Genomic DNA, 17,832 nt, shown 5'->3' with positions numbered 1-17,832 from the left:
CCTTGTGATTTTAAATGATTTGTTTCAGTCTTTTTGAGTGGAACTTTTTTCCAAACTGGCAGAGTTTTGCTAATGTTCCCATTTAGTTATAAAAACATTATTTCTGAATGTTTCCTGAACATTCAAAATGTTTCAAAAGTTTTAAGACCTTTTTTTTCTTGGTTGTGTGAATGTTAAGGAAACAGTCCATTTTATAATTTTGCAAACAATATGGGAACGTTACTTTTGAATGTTCTCTGAAAACAACAAAAAAAGTTAGACAAATATCCAACTAAAACATTTCAGAAAAAAAACCTTCCATGAACGATGTATAAACAATGTTTTCATGTTAATGTTTTGCAAAAGTCATTAAAGACCAGATAACTTTGAACGGACATTCTGTTAACGTTACTGGTCAAACATTGTTCTTAAAGGGTTAGTTCACACGAAAATTAAAATTCGGTCATTAACTTCTCATCCTCATGTCGTTCTACACCTGTAAAACCTTTGTTCATCTTCAGAACACAAATTAAGATATTTTTGATAAAATCCGATGGCTCAGTGAGGCCTGCATTGACAGTAAGATAATTAACTCTTTCAATGCCCAGAAAGCTACTAAAGACATATTTAAAACAGTTCATGTGACTACAATGGGTCAACCTTAATGTTATGAAGCGATGAGAATATTTTTTGTGCAGCAAAAAAACAAAAGGACTTTATTCAACAATATCTAGTGATGGGCGATTTCAAAACACTGCTTCATGAAGTTTCGAAGCTTTACGAATCTTTTGTTTCGAATCAGTGATTCGGAGCGTGAATCAAACCAAAGTCACGCGTGAACCATTGAAATTTCGAACCGTTTTGAAACACTTATGACGTAACACTTATTTGTGTTCCGAAGATGAAAGAAGGTCTTACGGGTGTGGAACGGCATGAGGGTGAGTAATTAATGACCGAATTTTCATTTTTGGGTGAACTAACCCTTTAGCTTTGAGTTTAGTTTCAAGGCTGACAGATCAATATACTAGTGTACTACTAAAAGCTGACAATTATTATTAAAAACTAATTTAAGCAATATGTCCCACCCTCAACTTCCTGTTTAAATGGGACCCATAATTCAACCCAGGAAAGAAAACTGTGCTCATCAGAGCATTTCATGAGCTTTTTAATTTAGCTGACAATGCTACTGGGTAATCCATAGCATATGCTGATGTCTGAATTATGCTCTCATGTGCCTGTTTATTCAGCAACATTGTTTAATGAATTATTAGAGGGAATCAATAATTTATGAAAAGATGATACGCTTCTACACAGTAACAGATTAGGCAATTTTCTAGTGTCAGAATCAAGCGTTTTTTACCCATTACGATATGTGGGTTTGTGCATCCATCACACTTCAACTACTTTAATTGATTTGATCCTCCACTGAGTGAGAAAGAAGAATGAAGAATATTAAGAGAAGATCTCCCTGAAGAATATTAGATGTTGAACTTCTGAGAACGTTTCTATCATGAGATTTACGGCACGCTCTTCCACTAATTGGATCCTCCATCTTCAGGAGCCGCACGCAGGGCTACAGTCACAGGGAGATATTGGACCGATATCACAAGAAAGCTCATTATTGTATTGATGTCCTGTAGGAATACAGAGACCAATACAATAGATCATCACTAGAGTCCTACTGCCATATTTAATAAGTTCTTCAGGTAGTGCTTAATGAACTCGGCTGCTAACCAAAAGGGTGAAGGTTCAAACCCCGGATTTGTAATAGCTAAACTTATTGCAATTGTTTTAGCAAACATTTTTACGTTTGGATACACCAATGCAGCATACCATATCTTTGTTTTGACAGCAATTAAAATGTAAATACATGCATATATAACTTTAGAAAAACAATGAAATGTTTTGTGAGTTTCATACAATATTGAATATATGGAATTCATAATTTGATTTATTAAAAATACAATCAAATCAGTCTATTTTTATTGCTTGTAAATTTATTTAACATCTAATTTTTTATTAAAACTGCTTTATTTGATGTTTTGTATTGATTTGTTTTTGTTTTGTTGTTTTTGTCATAAAATCATTGTATTTCACTTATATTTTATACTTGTAGAGATGTAATGATGATTAACTTCCACCATATAAAGAGTGCAAATTATTTAATTACAAATCCCATCTGGATTTCATTTACAAATAAATTTACCATGAAAAAGATCTTTCCCTGACTAAGTCTCTCCATCATGTATGGATAAATAAAAATCCCACTATGTTTCTCCGTACTGATCTCTGTCACCTGCGGCGATGCTCTTGCAGGTTGAAGATTTCCCCAGTCTTACATTTTTGTTTTCATGGACTTGGCAGATGCTTTTATCTAAAGTGATTTACACTGCATTCATTGTCAGCTAGGAATCGAACCTTGGTGTTGCTATCTCCTTGCTCTAGTTTTACATGTTACGTCTCTAAGGTTGTTCATATACAGTGCTGGGCAGTAACTGATTACATGTAATCTGGATTATATAATCAGACTCCAAAAATTATATACTTGTAATTAGATATTATGTTTGTCAAAACCATTCCTGAGTGCTTCACGTTTTTAGATTCAAAGACGCGTTTTGTATGAACGAGTCTCAATTCTTATATATGTTTGTAAAGGATATAATTACACATAAAATTGCGAGGCCACACAGCAAAAAAAAAAAAAAAATCTTTTTTGTGTTTTATTTTGAAATAATATAAAAAAAATGAAATACAATATTTTAGTTTTATATTTTTGTTGTAGTTATTACTTTAATTATTAATAATAATTATTACATAATTATTACCTTTTCATCAACTTGCAAACTTCCTGCAGTTCCGTCACCAAAACCCTGATGTAATGTAATGTTTAATACAGAAGAGGATTAGGGCCAAGCAATAATAAAAAATAAAACCATCTCGAGATTAAAGTTGTTAAATTTCGAGAAAAAAGTCGAAATAAAATGTTGAGAATAAACTCATTAAATTACAAGAAAAAAACTCGTTAAATTTCGAGAAAAAAGTCGAGATAAAATGTTGAGAATAAAGTCATTAAATTACGAGAAAAAAATTGTTAAATTACAAGAACAAATTTGTTAAATTATGAGAAAAATGTTGTTAAATTTCGAGAAAAAAGTCGAGATAAAATGTTGAGAATAAACTCATTAAATTATGAAAAAAAGGTCGTTAAATTATGAATTTGTTCTCATAATTTAACGACTTTTTTCTCGTAATTTAATGACTTCATTCTCATAATTTAATGAGTTTATTCTCAACATTTTATCTCGACTTTTTTCTTGAAATTTAACGACATTTTTCTAATAATTTAACAACTTTTTTCTCGTAATTTAATGACTTTATTCTCAACATTTTATCTTGACTTTTTTCTCTAAATTTAACGAGTTTTTTTCTTGAAATTTAACAACTTTAATCTCGAGATGGTTTTATTTTTTTATTATAGCTTGGCCCTAATCCTCTTCCGTAGTTTAATGCACTTCCTAACAAATTTTCTATGTAATTTTTTCTTCTTTTTTTGTATTTTATATCAATAGAGTACAAGATTATCCTATTCAAATCTATGTGATAAGCACGCATAGTGCTGTCAAATCGATTAATCATGATCAATTACTAATTACTAATCGTGACTAATCACATCTAACATAAAAGTTTGTAAATATGTGTGTGTGTGTGTATATCTATCTCTCTCTCTCTATATATATATATATATATTTATACACACACACACACACACACACACACACACACACTAGTCAAAGTAATCTAAAAGTAATCAAAAAGTAGTCAGATTATATTACCTAAAATGTGTAATGCAATAGATTGTTACCAACTACAGTTTTCATCATGCAATTTGTATTCATTTTCATCATTCAATTTGTATTAATAGACTACAATTTGTAAGTAATCTACCCAGCATTGCTCATATATAAACCGTATGTGTCAGTGTTGTACTTTTCCAGAGTTAGGGAAAATGCACAGATAATGTTCAAAATCTAGAGAATGCAAAGAGATAAAACCATCTGCACAGAAAAACATTAAACTCCCATCGGAGCTGATGACTGGCAAGCACCACATGTGTCATTTCTAAAGAAGCACTGCTGGAATTTAAGGTTTTTATTTTACGTGATTCACCTTCCTTGTATTTGTATCCCAATTGTTTTGCTGTTGCTATTGTTCTTGTTTTGTGTGTGTTTTTCAATGCAGAGTTGAAATGACTTCTCTCAATCTGCTCTCTTTGATAAAGCTGTATACACTGAAAAAACAGAATTTACTGGCATTCTAACGAATAACAGCCTTTCATTGTTTTTTCTTTTACAGCCATACATAATGTATTCTTCACATTGTACGCCTGCCAGAAGGATTGTGCAGAATTTGCATTAATAATAGCATTTAAAGTGCATTTAATTGACTGTGTCTAATCTAAACGCCTAATCTTCTTTAAGAAGCGTATCTCAGCTTAAAGCTGCATGTGTTTGACACTTCCACCTCTGGTTTTCGATAAAAGAACAATAACCTGTAAAATTGCCATTTGCCTTTCTACTTTAAAAAGCATATAATTTTGGCTAAACTCACTTTTACAGCGTAAAACGGCATATTAAAATGAGAAAATGAATCAAAAGTTGATTGTGCTTATATGAAAGCAATAAGAGAGTTCTTATCAATTTCAAAAATGTCAGAACCTTTTTTAAAAGTTTTGATTGAATTTAGAAATAGTGAAATGATGGCACACACACGTTAGTTCCACGGGGAAGAGAACTAAACATGGTTTAAGCATTAACCTGCTGTTAAATCATTTTGCTGTGAAACAGTTGCCACGCACTAAGATCTCAAAGGTATCGGAGGTTACTATGGGATTTTAATGATGCAGCATCAAAGAAAAGTTAGGAAAATTGATGTCAACTCATTTGAATATCTCCATGGAAACAGTCAGTTCTAGAATTAATCACAGTGAAAAAGAAGATATTTGGAAATATGGCTATAATAAGTGAATGCCAGTCACAGCACGTGTACGCGATTGTTTTACCTCGAGAACAGCAGGGGACAAAGTTCTGTAGTCATTATAACGCAAATGAGTTTGGGAAGATCTTTAACTATTATGAGTCATCACATAAACATAAAATGAGGAGATACGTTGTGTTCATAAACCCTGACATTTAGCACGGCCCGGTTAAACAGACTGAGCTGAAATAGATGTAATGACATATACCTGTCTGGCATTATGTGACCATTAAAATGATATGCCTGCTATTATGTCTGCCCTTTGAGCTCATAGAAACCAGATATGATCTCAAATGGCTCAAAATATCAAATCTCGAAATATATATTTAGTCATTTAGTTATTTCCATTTTCCTATATACCAGTCTAAAGTTTGGGAACATTACAAATTTTGCTAAGTCTCTTATGGTTACCAAGGCTGTATCAAAAATGCATTGTATAAATTTATAATAAGGCTGTATAAAAATATTATTGTGTAATATTAATACAATTTAAAAGAAGTTTTCTCTGTGAATATACTGTAAAACATAATTTATTCCTGTGATCAAAGCTGAATTTCCAGCATCATTACTCCAGTCTTCAGTGTCACATGATCCTTCAGAAATCATTCTAATCTTCTAATTTGCTGCTCAAGAAACATTTCTGATTATTATTAATGTTGAAAACAATTGTGCTGCTTCATATTTTTGTGGAAACCGTGATACAGTAGCATTCAATAGCTTGGGGTAAGTATAGATAATAATAAGAACTATTATTAATAATTGAGCAGAATGTTAGAATGATTTCTGAAGGATCATGTGACACTGAAGACACTAAAATATATTCACATAGAAAACAGCTACTTTAAATTATAACAATGTTTCACAATATTACTGTTTTTACTGTATTTTGATCAAATAAATGCAGCTTTGGTGAACGTAAGGCCTCAAAAACAAAACAAATCATAATTATGCCAAACTTTTGACTGGTAGCGTAAGATTTTCATACTTTCTTATAATACATATTGTAATCTATTATCTTTTTGTAATATCTTTTATTTACACCTTTAACTTGTATGATGCATTAAGAAGCAATGCATTAAACTTGGAGTTTTAATTAGGAACAGGTAAGTATTGTAATGTAATGTAGCTGTGTGCAACTAATGAAGGAGCCTCCTCAGACTCATCTCACTCCTCTGAGATGAATGGGATGTGTTGGGCAACATTGATTGTCATTAAAGTGCCATTATGGAGTCATTATATTCACTAGCTCTCTTTTGTTTTCTCATAAACTAGATTTCTAGCTGCAAGATACTGCCAGTTATTTTATAGTTTCATGGTTTTTTAATTTCACAGAGAAGCTAATGGAGTTTAATGGCAGCTGTATTGAAATGATTTCAAATTGCAATTGAGTGGTAAAGATTCGGTTTTTCTTTCTTTCTTTCTTTCTTTCTTTCTTTCTTTCTTTCTTTCAAGAGGCTTGGTGTTATTGTGCTTCTGTTGATTTAACATTTAGCATTACAATGACAGGCTGTTTGTTTTCCAACATTTTAAAAAATGAAAGCTGAGTGAGCGAGCATGGACATGAACTGATTCAACTGGCATTTTAGGTCTTCTTTTTTTATACCGAAATATTTAGGTAAATGCTATTATAGATTAATACGTTTTATGAATGTAGTTTCTAGTTGTATTTAGTGTAAACTAGCACTACCATCGAAAAGTCTGTATGATTTTATTAAGGCAGCGGCTATTTACACTAAGTGAAAATATATTCTATTTACACCTCAATGACAACAGTGACAATAGCAGCATTTTCTTAGCAATATGCTATTTACACTAGGTGAAAATAGCGATAGATTCTATTTACACCATCTAAAACTATCAGTTCTTTGCAATAAGAGTAAATAGTAATTAGATGCTATCTATATTTTATATTGGCAGATACTGTTTGCACCTCAGTATTTTTGTACATTAACAGGATGCAATAATGTTTATATTATTATATTTTTAACAGTGTAAATAATAATATTTATTAAAATTATTAAATGGATGCTGCCTTATTGGGAGAATAAAAATCCTCCCTACACCTACCCAATAAGCACTCTTAATATTAAATGCTCGTTCACAGTTTAGAACATTCTTTTCATTTTTATTGAAAATAAATGCGAGCTCGGCAAAAGGCGGATTCGAGCCTACTTCGATTGCATTAAAAGCCTGGTCTGCGAGTCTTACTCGCTACTGCTGCGCCACCGAAGACGTTAAATTCAGTGCGTCTTTTTTTAAAACTTAAGTGGCCCATCCAGACATTGGTGGGCGGAGCAAGTGTAAATAGCATTTGCCAATAAGGGACGCTATTTGCACTTTTGTAATGTTCTTGTTAGAAGTCCAGTTCATTCCAATGAATTCATACATATATATGTTTAAGTTTAATTCTGTCACCATTTAGTTGAGATTGTTCGTTCATTTGGACGTCGGTCAGTCGTTTCATACTTCCATCCAGTCAGCAGCACTGAAATGTATAAAAAGAAGACAAAAAACAAAACAAAAACAAAAAACATAAAACTTGAATCAGTGAATATCCAAACAATGCGATTCACTAGACTGAATCGCACGTTACTGAACCCCAAAAGGAAATTTCATGCATAAACAGCAGCATCATTGTAAAGTGCTCAACTGTCCTCACTTGGCGCAGAGTCAGCGTCATTAATCGTGACTGGGGAAGCGGCCCAGACTGCTGTGAGGACCGTCAGCACAGGAGGAAGATGAGGAGGCGTTGTACAATCTGATGACAGCAGGCAGAAAAGATTCCCAGTAGCACTTGGTAAAACACCTTGGTGAAATAAGCCAGTGGCTTGACATCATTTGACATCACTGCAAATCTTCAGTGCCTGCTCAGTGCTAGATATCCCAGACCTGGCAAGACATCATATTTATGCACTTAAAAATGTTCCAAAATTGGCCGCGATATTGAAAAACCTCCACGTTCTTCATTCTTCAACTTCCGTGTTGTCTGGTATGGTGTGAACATTTGAATAAAGAATTGCAAAGGCATCATGAAATGTGCTTCACACTCTTATATGACTCACTGTAACCTCATTTTTCACTGTATAAAGTTCATGATGTTCTGTAGAGCTAAAAAGTTTACAGCTTCTACAGATCAGTATATTAGCTTCTGGGTTCTTTAAAGCACTGGTTTTCGCAAAAACTACACTCTTACAAATAATAGTTCCAAAACTAGAAGAACCATTTTGAGTTCTTAAAGTCCCCCTGTGGTGAAAATCAAGTTTTTAATGTTGTTTATATGTCTATGTGGTGTTTTTAATGTGCTTTGCAAATCCATAAGTCAACACCATTTCTGAGTATTTTCTCTTTAAAACTGCAGTGATCTAAAGACAGTCTCAAAAAGGCGGTTTGAAATCACTGGTGTTTCTGACATCACAAACTACCTTGTAACCAATCACGTCAATGTGCGGGCGGGCTTTAGCATATCATTACTATGCTCTGAAGCAGGGGAGTCTTTGCCAGGTTATCCTGGTATATTTTTCTGTTGATATGAAAAATCGGGTAGATTTAGCAATATATATATATGATGAACTATATGCCTTTCTCCACTGATGTTCTGAGTTGTTCAAAGCGTTTCTAAGGATGCTGATTTTTAGAAGGCAGCTGAAATGAAAAAACATGTCATATTGGTGATTAAAGATGAGTTTTAAGGGATAAAATTATTGACTACAGGGGGACTTTAAAAGAACTATTGGTAACAGTATGGGGAAAAATTCTCAATTTTAACTAGTTGCTTATTAGGTTGCATATTACTAGAATATTGGCTGTTTATTAGTACTTATAAAGCACATATTAATGCCTTATTCTGCATGACCATATTCTATATCCCTTAATCCTACCCAATACCTAAATTGAAATGCTACAACAACTACCTTACTAACTATTAATAAGCAGTAAATTAAGAGTTTATTGAGGCAAAATCAATTTAATGAATATGTGTTCCCCAAACTAAAGTGTTACCGAACCATATTTTTCTTAGTGTGTTAATCACCATGAAATCAAAATTGGCAATTCTTATTTTTATAGATTATTACAATATTTATTATAAATGATTTATCCGTGCATATAAATATTTTTTTTTTTATTCATGTGCTGTCGTAATCTTTAATCAAAAGAACTTCCCTTTGCAGTGACATCTCTTCTCTGATGATGTATTTACTGGCATGAGGGCGGAGCGACCTGTCACTCACATTAGATCCACCAATAGCAAACCACAACCATCTTATCAGTTCCCCATGAACAAGTCCCTCCCTGCAGTTTTTCTTGTTCAAAAGGCCGTTTCACTCAAATATGCATCACAATAGAAAAGAAAAGAGTACTGCAACTTCCATTTCATGCCGAATTTAATAATCTAAGCATTTTTGAGCTTTGGAAAGGTTCCATCTATGTAAAAGGTTCTTCATGGAACCATAGATGCCAATAAAGAATCTTTTTTTGAATAGTGTAGATCAAAAAAAAAGTTCTTTGTGGAACTCAAAAAGGTTCTCCTTTGGCATCAGACTTTAAATTTGTTTTGGATAAGGCAAGCGACTCTTCTCAATTATACAATTATAGATTGCTATCCTGATTGTGTCTCAGACATTTCTGATGTAATAAATCACAGCCATTGGCTGCCTCTTCTCACTTTAATTACAGATTAAGGGTAATTGAATTCCACCATCCATCATGAAAATTAGTTGCAGGCTTGCCGACCCCTTGCTGCCAGCTGACACAAGATAACTATTTAAATCATTAGCAGATGATCATTTATCTTACTAGACTGTTCTGACTAAACTAAAACTTCTAGTCATATTCAATCATATCACCTATCCTTAACTTTTTGTTATAATCTAGACATGCAGATGGATGGTTTTTAGATCACAGTGGGAAAAAAAACACATCTTCTGAAAGAACCACCCCTGAGGAAAGCTGGAATAAATTAATTTATTTGAATACTAAGAGTTGTAATGAGTGACTTTAGAGGTCAATCGCAATTATCCAGATTCTTATTTGTTTGGTTTTTTCACTTAGCAACCATGAAGATGGCGGTATCCTTGTTTTGAAAGGATAAATGGATAAACACTAGATAAATAAATGTAGCAAGCAGCGTAATTGGCAATTTAACAGTCTCTCTGTTGTTTTGGCACCTTTAGAAATAATTAAGCAAATGTTGTAAAGGATGTCTTATCTCGCTCTATCTCCCCTATGGTGAAACCAAACATTTAAGAGTACGGCTACTCCAAAATGATGAAGATGATGAATTTTAGAAACCTTTTAGAATCTTATCAGATTTAATGGATGAAATGGAAGTTGTGACAGCCTTTTCTTACCTATTTTGATGAATATCTGAGGGATTTTGTCAATGGGGAATTGATTGGATTGTTGTGGTTTGCTATTGGTAAACACGTCATCAGAGAAGAGATGTCGCCGACACATCCGATCTCATCTGCCTGCAGATCTGAATATCCATATTTAGCAAGTTATGAAGTAAAATATGTAGCTTCCACCAGACCACTGTACATCCTACGCCTTCCCTATTCAACTTACGGAACTGATGCGACGCCAGTTCCGTTTTTTCCATAATTTGAATACAGAAGGCTAAATATGTTTTTTTCTTTTTTTAACACAAATGCATCGCTCCGCTTCAGAAGGCCTTTATTAACCCTCCGGAGCCGTGTGGAATATGTTTATGATGGATGGATGTGGATGGAGGCACTTTCTTCAGCTCAAACTCGTTTGGTAACGCATACTGCCATTATAAAGCTCGGATGCGTCAGGATATTTATTCATATTTCTCAGATTGTCTTTGTCAAAGTCATATACACCTAGGATGGCTTGAGGGTGAGTAAAACGTGGGCTAATTTTCATTTGAAAGTGAACTAATCCTTTCCCTTTTAGTTCCCTGTTATTGGCTAACGTGTAATTTTGCAAATTTCTAGTTTGTTCCCTTTAATTCCTGTTAATTCCCAAAAATTCCCGTTAATTCCCATGGAAAGTTTCCATCTTTGAAAATTCCCGGAATTTTGCAACCCTAATTAATATTAATAAAATGTATTTTTTACCATAAATTGGTCTTGGACAAATCTGATGAGGAATGCTTGAGTTCAAATTAACTTTTGATTGCAGACTGCCTGCAGAAGGCAAATCTGAGCACAGTTTGAGACATTATTTTCTGAAACTCTAGAGGACGTGTATAAGATTACTGGGATCTTTTTCTCAGAGCACAATTGAAGACTGAACTGTAGAATTGCCGTGTTGAAGAAATGATTGTGATATTAAAGATATCTCATTTGTGATTTCTCTTTCCTGCGGGGATTCGTTGATTATTGTTTGAATATGATTATACACGAGTAGGTAAAACAAATTCCTCCTGTGGGACCATAAAAGGCTCTTGATGATACACCAGTCCCGCAAGTATTACAATAACCACTGTTAGAGATGTCTTGTTAAGAGGGGAATTATTAATGAGATCTGAGTGTTGATTAGATTGACGCACAGCTGCATTGTTTGAGGCTATAAATATAAAAATGTAATTCTCAAATAAATGCCCGCTTGCCCTCAGAATCACTTTTAAAGTTTTTCTCTGCAGGAAGATTAACAGATAATGTTTTTTGTGTGCTGTTGGGGGAGTGAATTAGATTTGTACCCAAATCTGTTACATAAACCTGCGCCGTGCCGGAAAACTTTGCAATGAGTTCTTTTATATTTCCGTGTACTTTCTATACTCTACAGATTCAGATGTCTTCAAATGGAAGCTCGCAGAGGGACGGGGTGTTTAGTCGGCAACATCTGAACTTAAGAGCCTGTCAATCAAATCTCAGCAGGAGCAGGTGAATCCATCTGAGGAAAATGACTATAGGAATTGGGAATTGCTGCGAAAGCAGAGAGAAATAGGACGTAATGTAGAAACAGTGAAATGCAGTAACACTCTGTCTGACAGATCAAATCAAGAAAGGCAGAGTGAACTTAGGAGAAATGAATGATAAAAAGATGGAAATGAAAAGAGAGATTCACTTAGCAAAGATCCACGAAGTGAGAATGAAGTGTACTTGTTTAAACCTGCAATGGTGCAAGAATTTCATTATGATGAGCAGCGGGTGAACTTCTTGTTCTTCAACCTCAACTCAATATATTTCTGTTCAAGCGTCTTGATAGGAGTCATCGTTCAAAAGACAAACGGAACAATGTAATGTCCATTTTGCAGTCCACTGTTCAAAGAAACAGGTTTAAAACAAACGTTTTTCTTTTCACGTGAAAGTCACGGACATTTCCACCACATCTCAAACAATGCACTGTGATTTACAATAACATCACTGAAATTACCATTTAAACACTGTTTGAAATTAAATGGCTAGCACATTATGTATTGTAAATGTAGGTTTAAAAAACAATTAAATCATATTTTAAATCTTTCTGCATAATTTGATATCTTGAGGGCTTGAAAATGACAAGATTTACCTTGAATTTTCTGTTTTCTCATTTTCCATCTCAGGCTCTTACTGACACTGTTGTTTCCTTGATAACCAGGTACACTGAGGGAAAAGAAGAAGAAGAAACTCTATTAGGGCAAAAAAAAATTTGTTCTAAACTAGTGGTAATGACACCAAAAATGAGGGAATGTATTCAAACAATAAATATTGACATAGTTTATAATTATTTCACATTTAAACAACAATACATATTTTTAACAATATAATTACTCATATTTTTATGATAGAAAAATCAAAAAATAAATCTAAGACTGGTAAAACAATAAAATATTTACATAAAATAAATCAAATAGTTCGCAATACCATTTCAATATGATGTTTTAATAAAAATGTCTCTCTGGTATGCATTTTAGCATGCGTGAAGCATGATGGGTATTGCAGTTCAAGAGTTTTCTGTTGTTTATCCTAAATAATTTTAAAATCACAGCATTGCTGTAAGCAAAAAAAAAATACAAGCAGGAATGAATGTATTTATCAGAACTGCATTCCTAAAGAACGTACATTATCAAGTTGGTCATTAAATTCAGTCCATCAGCCACAGCTCTGATGACCTTCAGTTACTTACAGACTCATCCCTCCCTCTACACCAATCAGATGGAGGCAGTAATTATGGCCAGCAGCTGTGTTGGTCTGGAGGTCAAGTATAAAGTCTAGTGATCTGTGTAGCAGAGCAGAGAGTGTTTCTGAAGTGACTGTTGTCAGGTTAAGCCACATGTTTTTCTCATCCTTGTCTGTTTATATCTTTTTTCACTCTCCCTGGTAAAACTGTTATACTTTTACCACTTTTTTCTGTCTCATTTGAGGATTTTAGAGGGGTTTTGGGCACTTTTTAGGCTGAAGATTCAGACTAGTTAGACCAGCAAACCACTCAGACTTTTCATTGTGCTTAGTTAGTAGTAGCATGAAACGCCTGAAGAGGTTGGACCGAAGGGTATCCCTGAAATTCTTACCCTTAAGCCCTTACTTAATGTCAAATTGAGGTTTGTTGACATTTTTAACATTGCAGGGCAAAGGGGAAAAAATGTAATGTAGATCCTTCAGGAAACTGTGGAACAGACTGGAAAGCAGGAAGTACTACTGTAAATTACTGGCAACAAATAAGCATTGTTTCATTATCATTACAACATGTGGTAACACGACATTGCGATTGTTCTTGGCAAACATCTCTCACACCATTTGTGACACCAAAAGTGAGCAGTGCAACACAAATCCCCTTACAAATTGAAAAACTATGTGCAAAACATCTCAAATAAATATACAGTAAATATTTTATATAACTTTTTTATAATATCTAAATATAAAATATACTTTTTACAATCCAGATGTTTTTTAAGGGTCTATTAGCATATAACAGTTATTTATTTTATTTTTGCTTTTTCAGAGAAACTAAATCATTCATATCACCAATAATTAATGCAAGTGGTGACATTTATCAGTTTTTAACTGATGACTGATTAAGGTAAAACGTATGAATAACGGTATTTCACTGTTTGATTGACAGTCGATCTGACCAATCATAAAGCCAAATCCGCCGTTTTGTCCGACAAACAAACTAGACTAATGTCTGTGGGCTTGAACTTTATGTTGATTGAACCTGCATGGTTCAATCAACATACCTTCTGATTCTGATGTTCATTCATGTTTATTTCATGCAATAACTAGAAAGAGATGGCCCTAACTCTAAAGGGTTCAATCATGAACTATTTTAACCCTGTAAAGCCTGACATGAAATAATTGCCAGAAAAATCTGAAAAATGGAACAGTTTATTGAACCTTTAGTCAAAAGGTTAAAACAAAAAAGTTTGCTTATGTGTTTTTATTGAGTGTCATATTTGATACAGCAGGCTTTTATTGCTCATATACTGCAGTATAATATTTCTCCTATATCACAGAGCCATAAACACCTGATGTATGGAGCTCATTCTCAAGGAGGAAAAAAGACCTGTTTTTTTTTTTTCAGATGCCCAAACTGAGCAAAAATATGCAGTTTGGTGCAGATGCATATGGCCAAATCGAAGATGAAATATTGACAGATTGCAATGTAAATCAATGAGATTTTTATAATATTATAACAGATTACTTACATAAAATATATATAAATATCAGTTGTCACTCTATATCTCCCAATAATATGTTTTAGTATTTAAATGCTTAGTTTTATGCTCAAAATTTAGTTTTTTGTTTTTTATTGTGGGGGGAAAACATAATGCAATACAATACAGTGACGACTGAAAAAAAACGTTCCTCAAAAGTCTGATGGATCATATTTGATGTAGGGCTGTCAAACGATTAATCGCGATTAATCGCATTCAAAATAAAAGTTTGAGTTTGCCTAATATATGTGTGAGTACTGTGTGTAATTATTATGTATATATAAATACAAACAAATTAATGTATATAGTTAAGAGAAATATCTTATTTATGAACAAAATATTTTTATTTATATATAAATTATATAAAAATATAAATAAATACATATACTTGTAAATATTTCTCAAATATATACATGAATGTGTTTATATTTATATATACATAATAATTACACACAGTACTCACACATATATTAGGCAAACTCAAACTTTTATTTTGTATGTAATTAATCATCACTTGACAGCCCTAATTTGATGCTGACATTTTAACATATTTTTTTCTAAAACTATATATATATATATATATATATATATATATATGATAATAATTTTAGTTCAGTAAGTGTTCATATTAAAATATAACTAACAATATCAAATGTATTCTTACATTTACTTTAAGATTTCAGAGCTAAAAGTCTTACAGAATTACATTAAATGGCCTTTTACTTACTAAAAATGAATAAACTAGGTTTTTCAGCAGTTCTGAACATGTTGATAATTTAGAGGCCTTAGAAATTTGAGTATCAAATATAATAGAGTAAACTTAGTTTATAGGGTTAATCAAGACTCTTAAAACCTTCAGGAGGACTGAACATGTAATAAGTGATTATAAACATCAACTTTCACCAATCCGACAGCTCATCGTATTCTCAGCAGTGGAATTATATATGAACGATTGAGAATGAGTGAATAATTACGACACATCAGGGTGGTTGTAAATCATTAGTGCTTCACTTTCATGTCTGTTTACTTGAGTTATCCCAGGAATGCATCAACAGCAGCTTCTTCAAAGATGAGTCTTGGAATTTGATGGTCTCCTAGCAACCCGGCTCCTCTCAGCCTCCCTGTGGTGGATGGTTCTGATGGGCATTGTCCTCACCACCACAGGCTTCAGGGACAGAAGATGGGTTTAATCAAACGCGCCTGAAGAGAGGGAAAGAGCGAGAGAGGGATATCATCTGGAACATCCATGATATTTCATGTCATTTTATTTGAGAAGGAAATGAAAGATGGCAGAGACATACTGGAGTGCGAATTCAGGCATCGAGTGCGTCAGAAGGGCTGCTGCTTTTACTTAGTTTGTGCTTGCTGTTTAATATTAAAACAGGAAAGTGTGGTTGTGATTACTTTGTGTCACGCACAGTGCTCACCAGTTTGGGTGTTTGTCACATAGACTACACATTTTCATTGAAATGTGAATAAAATATAACAGTCCTTAAGATAAGTAAATCAGTAAATAAACTAAATTACGACATTAAAACATAAGGTTTTTAAAAGTGTAAAAAAACAACAGAATGGCGATATAATTAATTTTGAAGTTTTATTAAGTGTTAACAATGACATTATGTGGTTTTTATAATCAATTACCACTGCTTTTGTCATTTTTTGCACAATTTAAAACCAAAAAAGTAATTTGGCTTAACCAAAATTTTGGTTTTGCTGAATGACACTTTTGGTTATACCGAATGACAATATTTAGCTAGCAAAAGAACAATCAAACATTTTATATTTAGTACAAGTTTTTAAAATATTACAACATTTTCCATGTTTTATAGCGGTTGTGCCAAATGACCTGATGTTTCGGGACATGCGTATGAGCAAGTGAAAACGTGAATTTTTCAAATAGTTAAGAGAGAGTAAGCTACCATGTGATTCTTTGCAGGTGTCTGAATGATGTCACATCCTGTCACATTATATTGACCACTTGACTTGATCCAAAATGGTCCCTTTATATTGGTTACTCCGAATGACATCAATGAAATTCATTTTACCAGATATTCTTTCTCATAACAAAGCAATGACATCTACATAATTTTAATACCATTTTGAACTATGTTGATATATGATGTTATAAAATCATGCCAGAAGAAAAAAAATATATACATTTATTACATTTTAACATATTTTAATCAAAAAATTAACTGACTGTATTGGCCTTTGGACGGTTAAACCAAATGATCTTTTGACACTTTAAAATACCTTCATATGAAACAATATAATTAAAACCTTCTAGATTCAATAAAAGAGATCTAGTTGTACTTTTTTTATCACTATTAAGACCTTTGGAGAAAATATGGCTTTACAGTAGTAACAATAAATATATTTTATAGTATGATGATTCTTGAGTATTTTGCACTATACGTTAGTTACATGAGAAGGCATTTTTTTTAACCCTACTCGACACTAATGCATGTCAATCCAGATATTCATCTAACGTTATATTTCATGATTAGGTAATTCCCTAATTTGGTTACGTAAAGTTTCACAAACCTTCGGTACTCGTTTTAAAACGAGCATCGTTGAAAGAACAATAACTTGCGGTTCAGTATGTGAGTCAGATGTTGATTCAACCGCTCTGCCGAAATCCTGAAGTTCATTCGGTGAAGGATTCGTTGTAAAGTGAGTGAAAATAAAATGAATCATGAAGCTGCTCAAACGAGTCATTTGTTCGTGAATCGGACTAGCGTCGTTTGTTTTGGTATGCAGCTCGCGGGGACAGGACAGTTCAACAGAAGGACGCACGCGATGTTTTTATCAACACTTTCAATTCAGACTTAAGAATTACTCACAAATATGATATGATTTTTTTTTTTTTTATGTTGTGGCGCTGGAGAGTCCGCATCGCAAACATTGACACTACCGCAAACAGAAACGTTACTCGAAAATCAACCATAGCCTACCATTAAGGTGATTGAAATCGAAGGTAATTGAGTACAGGGATTTTTTAAGTATTTAACTTATATTAAAAATATAATACATAGTAGAGATTTCGCGAAACAAACCGTTGAGCTCCTCTGCGCTTACTTTGTTTGAATCACTCTCGCGGTGCTTCGCCAAACAAATCGTTTCTATGGGAACCGTGGAACGTCACAAAGGGCGTTGCCTTAGTTTACGTCACAAACAGTATATAAAGATGGAATTCTCGCCTCTGACTCCAGAGC

At 33.3% G+C, this 17,832-nt stretch overlaps 1 protein-coding gene across 9 annotated transcripts in view; it reads right to left on the bottom strand.

The window, feature by feature from the left end:
* The window catches only part of reps2 (RALBP1 associated Eps domain containing 2), a 91,971-nt gene that overhangs the window by 73,753 nt on the left and 386 nt on the right, over window positions 1–17,832 (bottom strand). The window contains exons 1-7 of one of the 9 annotated variants that reach the window (XM_048177153.1): window positions 17,162–17,789; window positions 15,642–15,814; window positions 13,087–13,179; window positions 12,490–12,563; window positions 12,091–12,239; window positions 7,673–7,902; window positions 7,429–7,498 (exon numbers count right to left, since the gene is read on the bottom strand). The gene's annotated coding sequence lies outside the window, so the exon portion shown is untranslated. Of the gene's footprint in view, window positions 1–7,428; window positions 7,499–7,672; window positions 7,903–12,090; window positions 12,240–12,489; window positions 12,564–13,086; window positions 13,180–15,641; window positions 15,815–15,915; window positions 16,063–17,161; window positions 17,790–17,832 lie in introns of those variants that run through there. The other 8 variants (XM_048177152.1, XM_048177154.1, XM_048177161.1 and 5 more) reach the window with 8 other exon arrangements.

This window comes from Megalobrama amblycephala, linkage group LG24 (genome assembly GCF_018812025.1).
Source record: "Megalobrama amblycephala isolate DHTTF-2021 linkage group LG24, ASM1881202v1, whole genome shotgun sequence".
In the NCBI taxonomy this organism is placed as follows: Eukaryota; Metazoa; Chordata; class Actinopteri; order Cypriniformes; family Xenocyprididae; genus Megalobrama; species Megalobrama amblycephala.
This window is presented reverse-complemented; position numbering and strand designations above follow the sequence as displayed.